Below are 6000 nucleotides of genomic sequence, written 5' to 3' on the forward strand. Positions count from 1 at the left end.
ATAAAGCATGGACGATAGGAGAACAGTTTGAAGTTACGGTGTAGTGAGGCAAAATTTGTAAAATGCGAACAAAATCAACAGCTGGAACGATGTAATTTGCGATATAGCAAGTTTATAAATAGAATATTAAAAACTTGTAGTAACTGATATAGCATTTGCCATTCGACAACCTACGGAATGAATTCAGCGTTTGGCAAAAAGCGAGATACAATGACGCAGAAGGAAAGTAGATCTAAACATTTGCAACTAGCCCTTTACAGTTTGCATCAATAAAGAATACAATATACATGGATGGAATTACGAATGTAGCACTTGCAAGCAACCATTTACAATAATGCAGAAGGAAGGTAGCATTTGCAAACTGCCACGTACAGTTTGCACCAACGAAGAATACAATATGCATGGATAGAATTAAGAAAGTAGCACTTGCAAGCAGTCATTTACAATAATGCATCAAGGAAAAAATAGAAAATACAAGCATAGAACTATGGCGGTAATCCCCCTCCATAGCCCAGGGCTGCCGAGGTTCAAGGGGCCCTTATATTATCGTCTGATTTCACAAGTAGGGCCCCCGAGGCTCAAGAGGCCCCGTATATTATCGCCTGATTTCACAGGCAGTGTTGTTAATAGTACTGTAACCATATCTATGGACAAGGCAGAATAACTACGGGCCCCTATGTTGACTGCACCCAGGGCCCCCAAAGGCCTTAATCCTGTCCTGCCTCAACAAACTGTTTTGAAGAGACGTATAAGTTCTGCGATGAGCCTTTGTTGGTTGTTGTTGTTGTTGTTGTAGGGTTTAACGTCATTTTTCAGCACACGATAGGCTATACATGGCGGCCAGTATTAATGGTGGAGGAAGAACCCGGGAAATCCCCGGAAAGAACCACCGACCCTCGAGAAGCTACTGGCAAGCTTTCTCACATATCCACATTGGCCGAATCCGAGACTCGAACCCATGCAGACAGAGGTGAGATGGCAGTGATCCGTAACGGAGAGCGCTTTAGACCACTCGGCCACTCGGGGCCCCGCCTTTGTTGGATTATGTTTATAAGCAAGAAAATTAGACAGACCTTTTATAAATTTATTATTTTTCCCTAGTTGACGATAACCATAAGTATAATAGCTTAAAATTACAAGTACGGCAACTATATAAGTATATGAAAAAATGAAGTTTAAAATCTTACATTAGATTAAGAGTAAAGAGTGATTTTATATGTGGTATTATATTATGAATTTATGAATATATGCATGTTCAGACGCACATATTTATAAATAACAAATATCACAGATACCAAGAACTAATTCTCTGTATAAAATCGAGCATTTCTGGCCTTTATATTATATATAGCACAGAATTGCATGGTCCTCCTCGGACGAGAGTAATTGGCATTCCAATCAACACCATTATCCAGGATTTTGTGCATTAAAAGTACATATCAATCTTATTAATATAAGATCTCCAGTGCCCTAGATATATATCTGACAGCGACCGCTTAGAGGTCATGTTCTGGTGACCTATGTCATTATCATAATTTCTAATTTTATCAGCCAATCAGAGGAAGTCTTAAATCTTTGCGTTTGGGAGACTAAGCTGTGTGGTTCAAGCTCATCTATGTGTTCTGAATGACTTGATTCACTTTCAGATATTTGAAAGCTGAATTTCCATTGACTAATTCAAAGGTCACCCGAAGATGACCTTTAAGCGGTCGCTGTCAGATTTTCACCTGGAACAGTGGAGATTTGATCTGAATCAGATTGAAGTACATGTATGATGTAAGTAATATTTCCAAACTAACGCGAAAATAATAGGTTTTTATTTCCCCAAACTAAAGTCACTTTCTAAAGCAATATTTTGAGACCTGTGTGTATTCAGGGGTTATAAGAACGATACTGATCTCATTTACTGCTTTAACTGGAATGGGCGGATCCATTCATATCTACAATTAACTTCCATCTCTCTTAATAGTGTAGATATCTTTGCCGGCCTTTGAAAACAGAGCGCGCGTAGATAGCATACATTACATATCGGGGAGTGGCCGAGTGGTCTAAAGGGTTCACCGTTATGGATCGTTGTCATCTCACCTCTGTCTGCGTGGGTCTAAGTCTCAGATTCGGCCAATGTGGGTATGTGAGAAAGCTTGCCAGTAGCTTCTTGTGGGTTGGTGGTTCTTTCCGGGGGTTTCCTCCACCATTTATACTAGCCGCCATGTAAAGACTGTCTTGAGCTGAAAAATGGCGTTAAACCGTACAACAGCAACAACATACCGGGGTCCCCGGGTGGCCGAGTTGATCACAGCTTTGGCTTTCCACCAGACTTGCTATTCATAAGCAAATCTATGAAGCCGCTAAGAAGAATGTCACAAATGTAGTCCATGCAGCGAAATCAGCCCACTACACTACTAAGATCATGGAAAGTTTCAGCTGCAAAGAGCTCTTCGAGATTACTAACAAGCTAATGTCAAGGAACAAATCTACACCACTTCCAACTACCTTCTCTCCATTCGACCTTCCTGACATGTTTGCAGATTTCTTCCGTGACAAAGTACAAACCATTAGAGATAAGCTTACCACCACAATTTCAATTGACTCGTCGTCACCATACAGTTGGGATACAGAATTTGAGCGGCAACCATTAGCAGCATTTGAACCTGTCTGTATGGATTTCATGGGCAGTGGCAGATGCTTTATCTGCTTGGGAAATGGACGCACCCGCCCATCCACGAGTCACCTGCTGCCTTGCAGGTCGGCTTTGGTTAGCCAAAGGCTAAGGGAGTAAACCCTATAAGAAAATCCGGAGTGGAGACCCTAAGGCAGCTGGGCGATGTACTACATCCCCTTCTGGCAACTCCTTGGTCTGGAGAGGGATGGGCTCCGCCAGAAGACTTTTGCCCAAGACACACTGAAAATGCTGGACAAATCTGAACTTACCATACCGGATCGGTCGTCGCCCGGGTCAACAAGGACCGCGCCTGCCGTTGTCCACCAGGACGGAGGTGACAAGTTTGCTACTGGTACTCTGCACAAAATCAGAGCGAGAGACAGCATTGCCATCGCCACCTGGAACATTAGAACTTTGGCGCAAATTGGAAGGCTCCAAGACTTAACACATAGCACATTCTGGGACACTCTGAAGTTAGATGGAAAGCCCTAGGAGAACACCAAACTGAAGATGGGCATATATTATACTATAGTGGAGAGTGTGACAAGTCCATAAATGGAGTAGGCTTCTTTGTAAACAAAGCCATCAAGGGATCTGTGCTTGAATGCTGCCCCATATATAGCAGAATCATCTCCATTCGTCTGAAAGCATCTCCCTTTAACATCACAATTATCCAAGTCTATGCTTCAACTACCGATCATGATGATGAAGAAACAGAGGAGTTTTACAACAAACTACAGGGTATTCTAAACATGGTCAGTAAAAAGGACATCCTCGTCATCCAAGGAGACTGGAATGCCAAAGTTGGCAAAGATGCTCTAAAAGACTGGGAAGATCATTGTGGACCTTCTTGCAATGAGCTTACCAATGAAAGAGGGAGACGGCTGCTCGAGTTCGCAAGTTACAACAACTTCGTACTAGCCAACACCCTGGGACATCATAAAGCTTCACGGTGCTGGGCATGGCACGCACCAAATGGAATCCATCACAACCAGATCGACTACATACATTGTTCAAAACCGTTACCGATCTGGCATCAATAGAGCAAAAACAAGGACGTTGCCAGGTGCTGATGTTGGGAGTGATCACGACCTCGTGATTATGAACTTCCGAGTGAAGCTGAAGAAAATCAACAAGCCAAAGAACATCAGGCTCAAATTCAACCTTTAACAACTGAAAGACCCTAACATCTGCAAATCATTCCAAGCCACAATTGGAGGAAAATTTGCTCCACTCCTTGTGATGGATGGTGATGTCAAAGGGATGACAGACACCTTCAACACAGTCATGACAGCAGCTGCCAAGGACATCATTGGCCTCCATCGCCCGAAGGAAAAACCCTGGGTTACAGAATAAATTCTGAAGTTGTGTGATGCCCGAAGAGAACTAAAAAACACCAGACACACAACAGGGGCAATGGATTACCGAGAAATAAACAAGAATATCAGAAAAACTTGAAGAAAGCAAAAGAAGATTGGATTGGACAAAAGTGCACAGAAATAGAGAACAGTCTGATAAAGAATAACAGCAAAAAGGCATTCCAAACTGTGAAAGACCTCACCAGACAGAAGCAACCAAGAGTCAGTACCATTCAAGACAAAAATGGAAAATGCCTCACAGAAGCGAGTGACATTGCAGAAAGATGGACTGAGTATTGCAAAGAACTCTACAACCATCAGTCCACAGGAGACCCAGAGGTGCTTGAAGTTCCAAACTCCTCAAATGAGATGACTTCTCCATTCTCAAAGAAGAGGTGGAGTCAGCAATAAGAGCACTGAAGAATGGGAAGGCAGCTGGAGTAGACAACATCTCAGCTGAACTTATCAAGAATGGGGGTGGGGGAATCAGTGAAAGAGCTACTAACAAAAATCTGCAACAAGATCTGGCAGACAGGTGAATGGCCAACGCAATGGACCCAGTCACTGATTATAACACTCCCTAAAAAAGGCAAACTCCAGCTGTGCCAAAATTACAGAACTATCAGTTTGATCAGCCATGCTAGTAAGGTAATGCTGAAGATCATCTTGAACAGACTGAAACCACAAGCAGAAGAAATAATTGCTGAAGAACAGGCCGGGTTCCGGAGTGGAAAAAGCACAACAGAACAAATATTCAATCTCGGGGTTCTGTGTGAAAAGTACTCGCAACATCAACAAGACATCTATCATGTGTTCATAGATTTCAGAAAGGCCTTTGACAGAGTGTGGCATGAGGCATTGTGGGCCACAATGAAGACGTATAACATGGGTCAAAAGTTAACCAAAGCATCAAGCAGCTGTACGCCAAGGCTACCAGTACAGTAATCGCGAAAGGTTATGTGGGGACTGGTTCCAGACAACAGTGGGAGTGCGTCAAGGATGTCTCCTGTCACCCACGCTTTTCAACATCTACTTAGAGCACATAATGAGCGAAGCCCTGGAAAACCACTGTGGGACAGTCAGCATTGGAGGGAATAACATCACCAACCTCCGCTTTGCAGACGACATTGATGGGCTGGCAGGCAGTGAAGACGAGCTTGCCACCTTAGTGAAGAACCTGGATGAAACATCTTCCAGATTTGACATGGAGATAAGCGCTGAGAAGACAAAGCTGATGACAAAGTAGTGGCAAACAAATCTCAGCTAAGATTAAAGTCAGAGGACATGAGCTGGAAACAGTGAGCCAGTTCAATTATCTTGGTTCCATAATCACCGAAGAGGGATCAAGAACAGAAATTTTGTCAAGAGCAGCACAAACAGTGGCAGCTATGTCAAAGCTAAGACCCCTCTGGAGAGGCAATAATATCTGTCTGAAAACTAAAATCAGACTATTGCGAGCTCTAGTCATCTCAGTCTTTTTGTACTCATGTGAGGCCTGGACCCTGACAGCTGAATTACAACGAAGAATCCAGTCACTTGAAATGAGATGCTACAGAACCATCCTTGGCATCTCTTACATGGACCACATCACAAATGAAGAAGTGCATAACACCATCAGGCGCAAAGTTGGCCAATATGAGGACCTCCTCACCACCGTCAAAAAGAGAAAGCTGAAATGGTATGGCCATGTCACTAGAACCAACAGTCTATCCACAACAGTCCTACAGGGCAGCGTCCAGGGTGGCAGAAGGAGAGGTAGACAGAGAAAAAAGTGGACTGACAACATCACAGAATGGACCAGGAAAAGTTTTGCGGAGACAAAGGCATTGGCACATGATCGAGACAAGTGGAGGGAACTGGTCAGACGTTCAGCAGCACAGTGCCTCGACGACCACACTAGGTCAGGAGACTGACGATGATGATGCTATAGATTTCGTACGTACAATCCTGATGAAGAGTACACCAAAGTTATGTGAACTT

Source organism: Sinohyriopsis cumingii, chromosome 15, assembly GCF_028554795.1.
Source record: "Sinohyriopsis cumingii isolate HCF-2022 chromosome 15, ASM2855479v2, whole genome shotgun sequence".
Classification (NCBI taxonomy): Eukaryota; Metazoa; Mollusca; class Bivalvia; order Unionida; family Unionidae; genus Sinohyriopsis; species Sinohyriopsis cumingii.